The sequence below is a fragment of the Bubalus kerabau genome, chromosome 10 (assembly GCF_029407905.1).
Source record: "Bubalus kerabau isolate K-KA32 ecotype Philippines breed swamp buffalo chromosome 10, PCC_UOA_SB_1v2, whole genome shotgun sequence".
NCBI classification, from domain to species: domain Eukaryota; kingdom Metazoa; phylum Chordata; class Mammalia; order Artiodactyla; family Bovidae; genus Bubalus; species Bubalus kerabau.
In genome coordinates this window covers 8,861,358-8,878,556 of record NC_073633.1, presented here as the reverse complement: position 1 = coordinate 8,878,556, position 17,199 = coordinate 8,861,358, and the positions used below count along the sequence as shown (strand labels likewise).

The window sequence follows — 17,199 nt, the reverse complement described above, 5'->3', positions numbered from 1 at the left end:
TCAGATGTTTATATTTGGACACACGGCTCAGAATACTTATTTAAACATCATTTAAACATCATTAGCTGTATATATTTTTAAAGTAGAATAAATAATGGAAAGGGACTTGATATGCAAGTTTATACTAAAATTCCAACTGTGTGAAGATAACATTTAAAGATATTACTTTGCTAATAATCTAAACATTCTTTTTATTAAAGAAGCAGATGGTCTGGGGTTCACAGCTTTCATCCTGGCTTGATGATAATCAACTTTGAAAACACAGTGGACTGAAAAGCAATTAAAATTGCTTTAAGTTCTTTTAAAGATTTCCTTTAAATCTCTACTATCCAGTTTTGCTTCAGTTTGTAAATGTGTAACATGGTTAAATAGGACAAAGCAGACCCTATTGACTATTGTTTTCAAAAATTAAACAAATTGATATATAAATTATTTAGAGGGCGTTTTCATTTACTTTTGGAAAGAAAAATTTGTCTAAATGACACATGTTGGTTCTGCAGGATTGTACCAATCAATTCTTGTAGAATAAAAAAAAAAAAATCTTTCAACAAACTGACTTCACTTATTTCTGTCAAGATTTAAGTCTTTTTAAAGCTCCTTATCAACTTAGACCTTGGAGTGCAGTTTTGTAGCAAGAGAGTGATAATTTATTTCATATTTCATTGGAACATCTTAGGGACTGAGTAAGTTAAAGAAGAGGAATACAACCTCTAATCACCTCACTTATTAGCCTTCTTTTTGGTTTTCTTACTGAAAGTTGGGGGGAAAGGAAGTTTAGCCTTCAATTCCCTAAAAAGCTTCTTAGTTTTTAGGTAAGGTAACATTTGGTTGTATAATATTGTTTTCTCAATGTTGTTCCCCCTTTATAATGTCATGGGGGACACTGGCTCCTAGGCACAAGTCTACAAAAGTAGCAGATAAGTAACAGTAATACAGGTTAACCATCAGTATTTTATTTGTGTTGACCCATTGCATCTTTGCAATAATCCTCTGAAGTAAGGATATTATTCCCATTTTACAGATGAGGAAATGGAGGTTAAGAAACCCACCTGTATATCAGTAATTAGCAAACTATATGAGCCATGGCACTGTGGTTCCAGACCCCTCTTTCTCAACCACAATGTGGTAGTACCTATAAATACCACTGAAAAGTGATCTCCGAAGGCTTAGCAATATTCCTCAGAAGTGGTTCAGTGCTTTGGTTTTGGAGTTATAGCCAAGATCAGATCATGATTGGGTGATCTCATACAAATGATCTTGTTAACTCCATATATTTCTGTTTCTTCATTTGTTATTAAGGTTATTTCTACTACAATGAGAATATAATGAGATATTTATTATAAAGCATTTAGGCTCCATGCCTGTCATATACAAGTGTTTAATAAATAATAGCTGTGTTTTTGTCATTGGTCCAATTTAATCTCTTGATCTAAAGTTCTTACTGTAACTGAAGCTCATACGGCTCTTAAATAATATGTAACAAATACAGAAGTCCATCATGTACATAATAATCTGCTAAGAGTTTCAAAAATGAGTAAGATAATCTGACCTCCAGGAACATAACAGTTGGGAGAGATGAGATAGCTATATAAGGAACTAATGTTAACTAAGTCATGAAGCAGAAAGAACTTGGTTTTTAAGATACCTACAGGGTGCTAAAGGAGCAACAAAATACACAGATCAAAAGACATACTCCTCACGGCATTTTGCTTTGTCCTCTTCCAGAGTCGGGAGGGAGCATGGTTTAGCTGGGCCAGCAGTTGAGTGAATCAATCTGTAAATCAGGGATGTCTATTTATTGGTACAGATCAAAAAATATGTTGTTACTAGTAAAGGTGATCTCCTGAATAACTTCTCCATCTTGGTTGTTTCCAAATTCTGGAGGAAAATACAGGGGTGTTATCCCTAAACCACAATATGTGCTAATTTTCAGTCTGCATTTCTCCATTTTATCCACAAGCTAGCATTATTAGGATGTTTGGTGAAATCTGGAAATAACACAGGGTCTGGCATAATCTGTTTTTAGTGCTGTAATTACTAGTGACTATTCCTACCTTGTGGCTCAGCTGGTAAAGAATCCGCCTGCCATGTGGGAGACCTGGGTTCGATCCCTGGGTTGGGAAGATCCCCTGGAGAAGGGAAAGGCTACCCACTCCAGTATTCTGGCCTGGAAAATACCATGGTCTGTAAAGTCCATGGGGTCGCAAAGAGTTGGACACGACTGAGCGACTTTCACTCACTCACTACTACCTTAAAAAGAGAAGGGAACACAGGAATTTCAGAAATTGTGGTTCACAGAGTAAAACTGACCAGTAATCTACCATCCACTTTGATGCATTTCATTTGAGAAATTGTGGTTCAGAGAGTAAAATTGACCAGTAATCCACCATCCACTTTGATGTATTTCATTTGAGAAATGTCTTTCAGTTTTTCTACAGATTAATGTATATATTTTTAAAGAATTGGTATTGTCTGTAACAAAGTTTTAAAACTTTTAAAAATTGTAAACAGGGTATTAAACATGTACAGCTTAAAGAGAAATAAAGCACACTCGCAATAACCCATGCTCAGATTAAGAAATGTAGTATTGCCAACACCATAAAAGGTTCTGTGTATCCTTTCCTGACTATTTCTTCATTAGCAATAACCAGTGTTTTGCTTGTAATGAAAATATTTTTTTTCTTTTTACTAGTTAAGTATGTTTGTTCTTCTCAAACTTTTAAAAAAATTTCCAATCACAAACTCAGTTTTTTATTAGTAAATACAAAATCATGTGTTTGAATATTTTGTTAATATTAAATTGCTGTCAGCCTGCCTGAATGCTTGCTTTCTGTGCATGCTTACTCATGTGCTTCTCTCCTCATCAGCAAGTAACAGTTCAGTGTGGTCACTGGACCATACTTTGAATAGTACTTATGTCTACATTCCTGAAAAATGTCTAAAAAATCAGGCAAAAGTAAACATTAATAAGTTTAATGGAATATTAAATTCTATTTAATAAATTAGATGTTACATATATTCCTTTGTGACTTTGTTTGGCAAAGTCACCCATGTTAATGCATACAGCTGTAGTTTCATTACTGTGTAGTAGTCCGTCATATAAATACACTAAAGTTACGGTCTTTTCTTCTGTGATGGCATTTGGATTGTTCCTAGATTTTTGCTGTTCTAAAGCCACTATGAACATTTTTGTATATTATGTCCTGTTTGCACATACATATCATCCCTTGAGAATATCAGGGCTTCCCTGATAGCTCAGCTGGTAAAGAATCCACCTGCAATGCAGGAGACCCCAGTTCGATCCCTGGGTTGGGAAGATCCCCTGGAGAAGGGAAAGGCTACCCACTCCACTATTCTGGCCTGGAGAATTCCATGGACTACACAGTCCATGGGGTCACAAAGAGTTGGACACGACTAAGTGACTTTCTTGAGGATACATCTAGGAGTGGAATGTTTGCTTAAATCTAACTTTTTAAAGCAATAGTATCAATTAGTGCTTTCACCAGTAACAGTGGAAAGTTCCACATTTGTGCTGTTAGACTTTTAAAACTTTAGAAAGTCTCCTGGGTTTGTAATGCTGTAAAAGCAACACTTAAGAGTTTGAGAGGAGCTTCCCTGGCGGTCCAGTGGCTGAGACTCCATGCTCCACACGCAGGGGGCCCGGCTCGGGTTCAGTCCCTGGTCAGGAAACTAGATCCCACATGCGGCAGCTAAGACCCGGTGCAGCCAAAGGAAGAAAGAATTTGAGAAGTGATTGGAGGAATAAAACCCACCCAGAAGTCTGTTATCCATTTTAATGTTTTTCAGTTACTTTTCTAGATACATGTATATATTTTTAAAGAAACTGCTGTCAAACCTCATTGTTGCTTCATACTTCTGTGAGGTTATTTTTTTCCTCACAGGTTTGTCTACCAGATGGATTTCCTCTTTTGTGAAGTCCTTGTTCAGATATTTTGCCCATTTAAAAAAACTGAATGTCTTGATTAATGGGATTCCTTTATATATTCAGGAGATTAATCTTTTGGTTATAACTACTTCAAAAAACATATCACAGTTTGTGTTTATCTTTCTGCTTCTAATGAAATACACCAGTCTTTTCCCATCTTGTTGGTGTTTTAATGTGTTGTTAAAGAAATATTTCTCTATCCTGAGGTCATGAATATCTTCTGTACTATGTTCTAAAATACGATAGTTTTGTCTTCTACTTGGATTGAATTTTGTGTTTGGGATAAGGTAGGTGTACAGGTTCGTTCCCGCACCCCTTAAAAACTCATCTTTCTGTTGATTTGCCATGCCAAATCTTTCATCTGTTAAGTGCCCATGTTTATCTGAGTCTATTTCTGGGCTCTGTTTTATTCGATTAACATTTTGTTCATACACCAGTAACATGCTATCTTAATTACTAAAGCTTTAACAGTTCTTGATATTGGTAAAACAAATGTTTCTACCTTGTTCTTTAAGATATTGGCTGTAATCTGTTCTTTACACTTTTAAACAAAGTTCAGAGTTGCACAAATTTCAAAATAAAATTTTCAAAACAAAATCTGTTAGAATTTTGATTAAAAATTATATTTAGTGTATGAACAGTTTCCTCTTTTGAACAGTGCATTTTCCATTGAATGAACCTCTTTGGAAGAGCCTTTGATAAAGATTTGTAATCTTCTTCATAGATGAGTTCTGTATACTTTTGTTAAGTTAATCTTGTTTTTTTATTTTTTCATGCTATTATAATCCTTAAATTGCTTATTTTTCATTTGTTGCTGATATGTGGAAACACAACTTTCAGATTGATTCTTCTATTCAGCACTTTGCTAAATTCTTTTCTCAATTCTTGTAATTTGTATATTCTTTTGGACTTTTCTGTATATAGTTGTATCATCTGCAAGTGACGACAGATTTGTCTTCCTGTTTCTCACACCTTTCTTTTCTTTGTTTTACTTGTCTAATTACATTTGCAGAGACCTCCACTACCATGTTGAATAGAAGCCATTTCAGACATTCTTGTTTTGTTTCTGTTCTGTAGGCATGCTTTCAAGGTATCCATAGACAGTTTATGATATTTTTACTAAGTTGGGAGATTTCCCTTCTATTCTTAGTTTGCAAAGAATTTTTTATGATCTAAAGGCTGTTGAATTTTATCAAAAACTTTTTCTCTGAATTTATTGAGGAAACTGATTGTTTGCCACCTTTATTCTCTTTATTCTTTTTATGTGGTCAGAGAATTGCTTTCCTATTATTAAACCAACCTTCTTCTGAAGTAAAGTCTAGTTCATGATGTGATATTAGTTTTTGATAACTGGATTTGGTTTGTTTATCAAGATTACATATCCATATACAGTAAGTTAGAGAGTGGATTTCTTTTCCTAGTTTCTGGAGGAGCTTCTATAAGATTTACATTACTCTTCCTTAAATGTTTTACTACAAATCTAAGGTGAAGTTTGCTTGGTTGGAGTCTGGTGTGGTTTTTGTGGGATGCCGACTTCATTTTTTTTTTAATTAGTAAGACTTTCTATTAATATGTAATACTGATAAATGGAATATTCCTGAAAGTCTGTCCATTTCATCTACATTTTCAAATTTATCAGCACAATATTATTCCTTCCTTTTTAAATTTTATGCCAGATCTGTACGGATGTCCTGCTTTTCATTCCTAATACTGCTATATGTAATATACAAATTTATACCACTGTGTAAGATATTTGTATCTTCTTTTTTACTTGACCAGTCTTACCAGAGGCTTATCACTTTTTTTTTTTTTATTAATCCAAAGAGCTGGTATTCCCCCCCCCCCTTTTTATTGGAATATAATTGACATGCAGCACTGTATAAATTTAAGGTGTATAGCAGAATGATTTGACTTACATACATTGTGAGATGATTACCACAGCAATTTCAGTGAACATCCATCATCTCTTGTAGATATATAATAAAAAATTTTTTTTAATTTTTAAAAAATTTTTGTGATGAGAATTCTTATGAGTTCTTAATTCTGTTAGCAACTTTCATGTATAATATACAGCAATCTTAATTATATTGATCATGTACTTTACATTCTTAGTGCTTATTTATCTTAACTGGTAGTTTATGCCTTTTGCCCACCTTCATTCAGTACCCCCTTCCCCCCGAGAACAACATCTCTGCCTCTGGTGACCACAGATCTGACCTCTTCCTATGAGATGGTTTGGTTGCTGTCCTACAGCACTATGCCCAATCCTGGTGCACAGCATAGTGATCCAGTATTTCTATACATTGCAAAATGGTCATTATGATGAGTCTAGCTGCCCGCTCTTACCATACAAACATGTTCTGTTATTATTGACTGTATTCCCCACACTACACTTCATCCCAGAGACTCATTTATTTTGTATGGAAATTTGCGCCCCATAATTTCTCTCACCTGTTTCATTCATCCCTCCACCCCTCTTCCCTCTGACAACCACCTGTTTATTACCTGTATCTATGCCTATTTCTGTTTTGTTTGTTCACTTGTTTTTTGGATTCCACATATAAGTGAAGTACAGTATTTGCCTTTCTCTGTTTGACTCACTTCTTTATCCCATCTACCAGTTGCGCACATGGCAAGATTTCATTCTTTCTTATGGCTGAGTAATATTCCATTGTATATATACAAGAGGCACTATTTCCATTGTTTTCCTTGGTATATATTTAATGTCTGTTTCATTGATTTCAGCTTTTTATGATTTTCTTGTTGGCTAGTTTGAGTTCAGGAAATATTAATAGTAAAGCCTCTCTTGCCATGGGGTGGCTACCAATCTAGAGAAATGAGTTGAGAAGCAGAGTTGTATTTTCATCAACAAGAGTTGGAAAGACAAAGGTTGGGTTTGGTATCCACCAAAAGAGGTGAGACACCTGTTGCTCTAGACTAGAGCCCAAGGGCGCTACCCTGGAGTGAGGGTACAAACTTCCTGAATTTGACAGGGTAAGTTCTATCTTACGTCTTAAGGTATTTATTGTGTTTCTTCATGTTTCATCTTAAGTGGAAACACTGGTCCAAATGACCTGTTTTTTTATTTCCCACTTACAGAAGTTCGAGGTTACAACTAAGTCATGAATAAGATACACAGTCTCTGTGTTTTCATTCCCTATTGTACATCACCCTTGGGTGACTCAAGGGGTTCCAGATGATAACATCCTTTGGCCAGTGACCCATTTATTCATTAAACAAATATTTATTTAATGCCAAATATGCTCTATCTGTCCTTTTTTCTAGTAATAGGGATTCAGTGATAAATAAGAACCTAGTGTTTTGTTTTAAGAAAGTTTTTACATGAGAGTTTTTATAAGTCAGTTTTTATATGAGATTTTTTTTTTAACTTGAGGTAAACCCCTTAAAATTATTTGCAAGTTTTAACATATCTTTAGTCTTCTGAAGAGAGTTTATAGTGTTTATCACATTCTTGGGAGTTTATGATTCACAAAGTTTTATTAAAGAATCAGTGCTCTATAAGAGTAATTTTAGCTTTTTTATATTAGTGCAAAGGTTTAAATTCCAAGCCTAATTTGTAATTTATTCTGCATGGTGGGAATTGCAGAGCTAGATGTTGACTGACTTTAATAAAGCTTTCTGTTACTTAATAGACGTTTGACTGCCTACTATCTGCTCCGCAGTGAGGATACTGAAGTAAATACAATAGTTTGTACCTACAAGGCACATGGACAAAGACTCCAAGCAGAAAACTATAAATCTTACCTAAAAACAATAGTTCTCAAATATTGGTGGTATAAGAAGCACTAGTCAACTTGTAAAAAAACATCTTTCTCAGGTTCTTTCCCATGACCATAAGACTTTGATTCAGTACACCTGGACTGAATCTTGGCCACCTCCCCAGAATGCTGATGCAAGTGTTTTCAAAACACATTTTGAGAAGTAGTAATAGTAAACAAACAAAGTGAAAGTGCTGCACTCAATATGCCAGCAAATTTGGAAAACTCAGCAGTGGCCACAGGACTGGAAAAGGTCAGTTTTCATTCCAATCCCAAAGAAAGGCAATGCCAAAGAATGCTCAAACTACTGCACAACTGCACTCATCTCACACGCTAGTAAAGTAATGCTCAAAATTCTCCAAGCCAGGCTTCAAGAGTACATGAACTGTGAACTTCCACATGTTCAAGCTGCATTTAGAAGAGGCAGAGAGGAACCAGAAATCAAATTCCCAACATCTGCTGGATCATGGAAAAAGCAAGAGAGTTCCAGAAAAACATCTACTTTATTGACTATGCCAAAGCCTTTGACTGTGTGGATCACAGCAAACTGTAAAATTCTTTAAGAGATGGGAACACCTGACCTGCCTCTTGAGAAATCTGTATGCAGGTCAGGAAGCAACAGTTAGAACTGGACATGGAACAACAGACTGGTTCCAGATAGGGAAAGGAGTATGTCAAGGCTGTATATTGTCACCCTGCTTATTTAACTTATATGCAGAGTACATCATGAGAAACGCTGGGCTGGAAGAAGCACAAGCTAGATTCAAGATTGCCGGGAGAAATATCAGTAACCTCAAATATGCAGATGACACCACCCTTATGGCAGAAAGTGAAGAAGAACTAAAGAGCCTCTTGATGAAAGTGAAGGTGGAGAGTGAAAAAGTTGGCTTAAAGCTCAACATTCAGAAAACGAAGATCATGGCATCTGGTCCCATCACTTCATGGCAAGTAGATGGGGAAACAGTGACAGACTTTATTTTCTCAGGCTCCAAAATCACTGCAGATGGTGACTGCAGCCATGAAATTAAAAGATGCTTGCTTCTTGGAAGAAAACTTATGACCAACCTAGACAGCATATTCAAAAGCAGAGACATTACTTTGCCAACAAAGGTCCATCTAGTCAAGGCTATGGTTTTTCCAGTGGTCATGTATGGATGTGAGAGTTGGACTATAAGGAAAGCTGAGCGCTGAAAAATCGATGCTTTTGAATTGTGGTGTTGGAGAAGACTCTTGAGAGTCCCTTGGACTGCAAGGAGATCCAACCAGTCCATCCTAAAGGAAATCAGTCCTGAAAATTCACAGAAGGACTGATGCTGAAACTCCAGTACTTTGGCTGCCTGATGCGAAGAGCTGACTCATTGGAAAAGACCCTGATGCTGGGAAAGATTGAAGGCCAGAGAAGGGGATGAGACGGTTGGATGGCATCACCGACTCTGGACATGAGTTTGAGTAAACTCCGGGAGTTGGTGATGGACAGGGAGGCCTGGCGTGCTGCAGTCCATGGGGTGGCAGAGTCAGACACAACTGAGCAACTGAACTGAACAGTAAACACGTTAGTAATACTATGTGCCTGCTGCACTATGTTCTACATTCTATATAATTTATGTGTTCCTCTCAACACTGCTCTTTCCCACTTCACAGATTAAGTAACTGACACACAGAATGATTAAACTGACTTGCCAAAGGTCAGACAGTTAGTGCTAGAACCGGGGTTCAAACCCAGATATCTGCAGGGGCAGGCCTGTTTCTCCCTGTGTACATGTAACCTCCCATTCTTGCAAAGGTAAGTGATAAGCTGACCTTGACCCTCAGTGGGCTCTCTCATCTCCAGAATCTGCCTGTAGGTTTTTGGCTAGTCCACTGGTCTGCTGTACACCTCACATGGGCCATGACTTCAGGCTAACAGCTGTGAGCTTTCCCCATTTATGTCCTCCCAAGTTTTCAGTTTTTATGCCAGCACACCAGGTGTGGACTTGACTGAGCAGAATTTGGGCTCCTGGCCTTCATTGTTGGCCTCACAGTGGTGGCGCTGTTGCCCCAACAAAGCTGAGGCGTGTACGAGGGTCAGGAGATGAGAACAGTTAGTTCCTGCCAAGAATGCCACAGATTCTAACCCAGAATTCAGCAGGATTTTTCAAAGTGAATAAATGATTATCAACTTGTTTGAATTTGGTCAATTTCCAGAGCCCCTGAGTAATAGTTTTTAATTGTTTGGTCCAGTTTACATTTGTTTGAGGGGAGAGAATTTGATGGTATCTTTGGAATCACTGGAAGTCCCTCCTATCCATTTTGTCACGTCTGGGATTTGATTTTACCCACATACAGTGCCTGTTACTGTTTGATGGATTCTGGCAGAAGACACAAAACTCCTGGATCAGAAAAAAGGTTTTATTGCTTGTGACACAGCAAGCAACACTACTTTCAGTGTATTTGCAGTGATTCCTCTTGCTCAGAAGTCCCCTGGGAGAGACATGAGGCCCAAGTCGATGCTACACATGCAGTGGGTCTGGGTCACATCTGAGCTTAAGGAATTCACCACTCTTAACAGCAAGCAGGAAGCTTGCTTGTTTTCTGTGGAGGGCGACTGTGCCTCATATCTCATGGTTGCCCACTGTAAATGCTACCCTGAGAAATGGCTCAGGTAAATGGTAGCCAGGATCTCGCACGTATTAAGACAGAGGAACATAAGAGATGCATGGACAACTGCCTCTCCCAGTTTATCTCACCTAGTTGGTAGCCAGGATCTCGCAAATACTCATTAAGACAGAGGAACATAAGAGATGCATGGACAACTGCCTCTCCCAGTTTATCTCACCTAGTTGATAGGGACAAAGCGTTAATACCTTTCACATTTTAAATGTCTTAGGACCTGTGGTGATATTTCCAATACTGCTATCTGTATCTTGTTTCTTTTTTTCCTACTTATTTTTACCAGTGGCTTATTAATTTTATTAATCTTTTTCAAAGAACTACATTTTGCTCTTGTTGGTCCTCTGTTATTTTTTCCTGTTTTTTTAATTTCTGGCCTTATTTTTGTTTTTTCTTTTTATTTGGATTTCATTCCCTGGGTTTTTTTTTCTCTCTGATTTTTTTTTTTAACCACGCTTTTATTGATTTACTTTTCAATAAGGTTAAATCCTTGAAGAGTACAGCATCACATGGATTCTGTGTCCAGTGGCCTTTGTAAGAAGGTTGCTTTGGAATTTGGCAGGAGCCATGCCACTGTTTCCATGAGCGTGTTATCTTTTCCCAGATTACTCTAGTTTTATTAGGTTTTCCTCCAGGCATCACTGTGTGTGTTCTTTGCTTTGTACACATAAGCACATCTCTTGCCTAGATAGAATTCAGTTCATTTTGAGCATATACACCTTCAATTTTCAAGAGAGTTGTATGTTCCCTCTGGCTCCGTAGACCCTGCTAATAGCCAGCAAAGATGGCCTTGAACCACAGCCTGCCAGACGTATTTGTCGTTTTAAAAGTCCTGTTCCCAGCAGGCTCCCACGGGGCCCAAGGTGGCGGGAAGAGAACGGCTTACTCCCTGATTGCCTGATGTTGTGGTTCAGATAAGTGACTCCCTGCTTTGTTTTCTGACGTGTGTTTAGGAACAGAAATTCCTCTTGTGTTTTAGCTGTATCCAGCAAGTTTTGATATTTAGCATTTTTAGTAATATTCAAATAAAAATACTTGAGTCATGTTGTGATCTCATGATCCATGGTATATTTTGAACTCTGCCTTTTAATTTCCAAGCATACAGGAGCTTTTCTTGTTTTTCTTTTTGCTTTTGTTTTCCAGATTAGTGGTTAGTGTAGATATTCACTTTTTTTCAATCTTTTGATTTGATTTGATTTTGCTTTGTGGAGATTTTCTCAGTGGCCAAAAATATAATCTGATTTTGTTAATGTTCTGTATGTATCTGAAAAGAATATTCTGAAATTGCATTTGTGCCATAATCTATATATGTCAGTGAGGTCAAGTTCATTAATCATGTACAAATCATTTATGCCCTTACTGACTGAGGTGAGTCTGCTGGACATACGTAAGATATCCAGGGAAATGGTAGAGTAAGTGAAAGAGGACAGTGGATCAACATCCTGAAAACACCAGCAAGGAATGCCTAGGGTTTCAGGGGTGGGAAGCCACAGGAAAAACATCCTACATGTCAGAGAAGCCATCTCTTTACTGACTTAATTAGCACTCCTCCCCACTTTACTCTGCTTTCTTCCATTCATTCATTCATTCTTTTCAGTGAGTAGATCTGAAATTGTAAACAGCGCCCCTTGTCTGTCTCCTGCTGTAGACTGCAAAAGCTCCGTGAGGACTGGGCAATGTCTGTCTTGTTCATTGTATCCCTAGTGCCTAGCACATCAGTTCAGTTCAGTCACTCAGTCGTGTCCTACTCTTTGCAACCCCATGAATCGAAGCACGCCAGGCCTCCCTGTCCATCACCAGCTCCCGAAGTTCACTCAGACTCATGTCCATCGAGTCAGTGATGCCATCCAGCCATCTCATCCTCTGTCATCCCCTTCTCCTCCTGCCCCCAATCCCTACCAGCATCAGAGTCTTTTCCAATGAGTCAGCTCTTCGCATGAGGTGGCCAAAGTACTGGAGTTCACCTTTAGCATCATTCCTTCCAAAGAACACCCAGGACTGATCTTCAGAATGGACTGGTTGGATCTCCTTGCAGTCCAAGGGACTCTCAAGAGTCTTCTCCAACACCACAGTTCAAAAGCATCAATTCTTTGGTGCTCAGCCTTCTACACAGTCCAACTCTCATATCCATACATGACCACAGGAAAAACCATAGCCATGACTAGACGGACCTTTGTTGGCAGAATGATGTCTCTGCTTTTCAATATGCTATCTAGGTTGGCCTAGCACATAGAACACACTAAATAATTCATACTTGTGGCATAAGTGATAGGTGTGTTTTCTTGAAACCTGTACTGGATAATTTGAGAAGAAAACTTAAACTTGTAACCAATTTGAAGTTTTAGTACAGCATGTGAATATTTATGAAGAACAATGCAGAATTTGGAGCAACTTAAAACCTAAAATGAGGCAATTCAATTTGTCCTTGACATGAGTCACTTTAGGTTCATTTATGCATGTAATGTGGGTGGTGAATGGGGAAGTAAATGTTTATCACCTTTGTCATTAATGGTATTTCAATGAAAAGGTTTGGAAAGCAGTGATTTAAAGGGCTGCCAGAGGAAGAGGAACAGGCAGGAAAAAACTGAAAGAGAATTTTAACAAGTTGGATGAGCATGAAGGCTCCCTGGGTTGTTAATATCAAGAAAATGGAATATCTGGAGGAGACAATGGTCAAGTTTGTCAGTTGACAAAGGGAGACTGCCAGAGAAAAGGCAACAAAAGTACCAGGGTTAGGAACAGGGAGGCCACTATTTGAAACAGAGGATGGAGGAAAACCCGGCTGTCGGTGGATAATGAATTGTGTTGACATAGGCTTAATAGGGCATTTCACCAAGTAAACAGTCTGCCAGTGCCACCTTCGATGGCCCATCCTGATATTAGGTAGTGGGGAGAGGGAGAGAAAATAACCTAGCTCTACCTGTATGTAGTAAGCCTCTGAGATCCAGGTGCTCCTCTGTCCATGGGATTCTCCAGGCAAGAATACTGGGGTGGGTTCCCTCCTCCAGGGGATGGAACCTGGGTCTCGTGAATTGCAGGGGGGTTCTTTACCAGCTGAGCCACCAGGGAAGCCCTGGAGATCCAGGTATGGGTCTTCAATTCCAGTTTACTATTCATTGTCTTCTCTGAGGTTTTGTAATGGAGTTCTCCTCCTTCATCAGTGAGTAGGGATTGCCTGAAAATGGCCCACATACAGGATGGGGAGGTGGGGTGGTGGTGGTGTATGTGATTTCTGAATTGGGGTCTTTGGTTATGATTACGATTGGAAGCCTGAGAGAGAGATGGTAGGATTATGTATCTGGCTTTTCATCGTCTTAGATTCAGTTCAGTCATTTCAGTAGCTCAGTCGTGTCCAACTCTTTGCGACCCCATGAATCACAGCACGCCAGGCCTCCCTGTCCATCACAAACTCCCGGAGTTCACTCAGACTCAACGTCCATCGACTCAGTGATGCCAATTCAGCCATCTCATCCTCTGTCGTCCCCTTCTCCTCCTGCCCCCAATCCCTCCCACCATCAGAGTCTTTTCCAATGAGTCAGCTCTTTGCATGAGGTGGCCAAAGTACTGGAGTTTCAGCTTTAGCATCATACCCTCCAAAGAAATCCCAGGGCTGATCTCCTTCAGAATGGACTGGTTGGATCTCCTTGCAGTCCAAGGGACTCTCCAGAGTCTTCTCCAACACCACAGTTCAAAAGCATCAGTTCTTCGGCACTCAGCCTTCTACACAGTCCAACTCTCATATCCATACATGACCACAGGAAAAACCATAGCCTTGACTAGATGGACCTTTGTTGGCAAAGTAATGTCTCTGCTTTTGAATATGCTATCTAGGTTGGTCGTAACTTTCCTTCCAAGGAGGAAGCGTCTTTTAATTTCATGGCTGCAATCACCATCTGCAGTGATTTGGGAGCCCAAAAAAATAAAGTCTGACACTGTTTCCACTGTTTCCCCATCTAGTTCCCATGAAGTGATGGGACCGGATGCCATGATCTTAGTTTTCTTAATGTTGAGCTTTAAGCCAACTTTTTCACTCTCCTCTTTCACTTTCATCAAAAGGCTTTTTAGTTCCTCTTCACTTTCTGCCATAAGGGTGGTGTCATCTGCATATCTGAGGTTATTGATATTTCTCCCAGAAATCTTGATTCCAGCTTGTGCTTCTTCCAGTCCAGCGCTTCTCATGATGTACTCTGCATATAAGTTAAATAAGCAGGGTGACAATATACAGCCTTGACGTACTCCTTTTCCTATTTGGAACCAGTCTGTTGTTCCATGTCCAGTTCTAACTGTTGCTTCCTGACCTGCGTACAGATTTCTCAAGAGGCAGGTCAGGTGGTCTGGTATTCCCATCTCTTTCAGAATTGTCCACAGTTTACTGTGATCCACACAGTCAAAGTCTTAGATTACTTGGTTGTTTTTTTGTTCTTCCTAAACATTCAGTGGCGTTTCGGCTGCGATACAGAATCTGAGAAAGGAATCTTTCTCAAGGTGGCTTTCGGCCGGGCGTGTGTGCGTGTGCGCGATTGGGGAGCGGGGGGGGGGGGGGGGGGCCGGGGGGCGAGGGGGGGCGGGGGGCGAGGGGGGGCGGGGCGGTGGTTACTGATGCGCCACCGTCCCTAACCAGGGATGTGGTTGATTGCTGCAGCAGTCAGTGAGAGAACCCCAAAGAGAAAGGAAAAGTCAAGGGACCAACTTGGAGGAACTGGAGAGTCGCTGTACCTCGAGGAGGGTCTTACAGAGTTTGGGTGAGACTGGCTGTTTCCTTCCTTTATAGAGTCTAGAGGCTTCTGTTGGGAGCCCCGGGGCCTGCTGCAGGCTCAGTGTTTGGGCGCGCCGGGTAGGTGCAGAGGCCGCGGCTGCAGCTCCCACCCCAGCGCCCAGGTCTGCAGGGAAGACAGTGGAGTCCTTCTTCCGTCCTAACCTCCGAGTCGGCTCTTGCGGGCCTTTAAAAAACAATAACAAGGCAGCAGCACGGGCTTAACTCCCCTGCGCGAGGTCCTCTCCTTCGGCGTCCCAGCCGGCTCCTTCTCGCCGCCAGCCGAAGACTTCCGTCCCGATGCACCTCAGCCTCCCTGCGGGAGGGATGGACCCGCAAACGGCTAAGCGGCGGCGCGCCCCAGAGGGGCGGGACGCGCCGGCCCCCGGACTTCCGCGCGCCGCGCTCGTGCCGCGGGCGTGGGGCGGGTCCGCGCCGCCCGCCGGCCGTCTCGACCCCCGCCCACCGGAAGTCGCGGAGCGCTCGGCGGGCGAGGAAGACGTCGCCGCGGGGCTCGGAGCAGCGCGCCTCCCCGGCAAGTAGCCGGCTTCCGCTCGGGTGGGCCGGGGCCCCGGGGGGTCGGGGGCCGGGCGCCGGGCGGGCGGCCACCTCGGGGAGCCTGGGGTGGGGGCGCCGGCCGTCCTTTCGGCTGAGTCGCCTTCCTCTGAGGGGAGGGTCCCTCTCGCAACTCTACCTTTCTTGAAGCTTCATTTTGACTATAAAACCTTTTTTTTTTTTTTTTTTTTTTAAAGAAATCTCAGAACCCTAAGCAAAGAGCCCAGTGTCTCAGAAGGCTTAAAAGTTCTTCTGGTGGGAGCCTCCGCCAGGCACACTTGAGTCTGTGCTGAAAGTTTTGGTTTTGGTTTGCTTATTTGGGACCTTGCTGCTGCTGCTAAGTCGCTTCAGTCGTATCCGACTCTGTGCGACCCCATAGACGGCAGCCCACCAGGCTCCCCGTCCCTGGGATTCTCCAGGCAAGAACACTGGAGTGGGTTGCCATTATTTGGGACCTTCTCCAAAAGCTAATTTGGATGAAAAGACTTAGGGCTGGCAGCGGTGAGCTCGTTTTCAGTATTGTTTGTTAGGACCTATACAGTTTTTCATAGCAGTAAACTTTAAAAATCCTTAAAAATATGGCCCATTTTAACATCGTAAGTAATGTGTTGGTTACAGATGGAGTTAAGCAACTCACTGAAATCAAAAAGTAGATGAGCAGATACAGAGTAATGAGTTACCTCCTCCTCCTGAAGCAAAGTGAATATTCCTCAAATGTCCAGCTGTGTGTTGGACCTTTTGCACCTCATCTGTAGAGTCATTTGCTCCCTGTGATATTTTTTAAATTTATTCATTTAACAAATGCCTCCTGATAAATCAGTTATCTGTGCGAGTTTTCACCTCCTATGAATCAGTTATCTGCTCCCTCCTCCTCGGTATTTTTTCCTTCATGTGGCCTCCAGATCACCGCCACTTTCTGAATGTCCTTCCGCCTCCCTGGCCACTCTTTCTATGTTTCCAGGCTTCTCCTCTTCTCAGCTACCACACGTTAGACTGCTACAGTGTTTGGTTCTTGGCCAGATTCCCTTTGAACCATACTTTATCCCAAGGCAATTTCTATCCCAAGGCATATTTCATGACTGTAAATACCATCTATAAGCTGATGACTTCCAGATTTTTCTTTGTAGCTTCACTTCTCTCCTGAGCTCTAGATTAACATCTAGTATCTAGTTTAACATCTCCACTTGGAAGTCTGATGGGCATTTAAATTTAGTGTGTTCCAGAAGAATTACTGACAGGCACCCACGCAGTCCTCTCTTCCGTTCTCCTCTTATTTACCTTCCTAATCACAGGAAATGTTACTGCCATCCAGTGAGGCTGCAAGTCTAGGGATTGTCATTTGACTCCTCTTTTCAGCTCAGACCCCACATCCAAGCATCCAGCAAACTGTTGACTCTGCCTTGAAAAGACAGCTCAAATCCGATCATATGTTACGCCCTCTCTAACGCAAAGCACAGTCCTCTTTTACCCGGAAGACTGTGACGACTGATCACATCTTCCGGCCTCTACCCTTGCTC

General features: G+C 41.0%; 1 protein-coding gene and 1 pseudogene across 3 annotated transcripts in view; one reads left to right on the top strand and one right to left on the bottom strand.

Moving 5' to 3' along the window:
- Window positions 1-17,199, top strand: part of LOC129620814 (TIR domain-containing adapter molecule 2) — a 43,291-nt gene that overhangs the window by 11,769 nt on the left and 14,323 nt on the right. Inside the window, exon 1 of one of the 3 annotated variants that reach the window (XM_055536539.1) lies at window positions 15,576-15,685. The exons of 1 other annotated variant lie outside the window; for it this stretch is intronic. The gene's annotated coding sequence lies outside the window, so the exon portion shown is untranslated. Of the gene's footprint in view, window positions 1-15,575; window positions 15,686-17,199 lie in introns of those variants that run through there. One more of the 3 variants, XM_055536540.1, reaches the window with a different exon arrangement.
- On the bottom strand, window positions 10,238-11,418 carry LOC129620379 (60S ribosomal protein L35a-like; annotated as a pseudogene).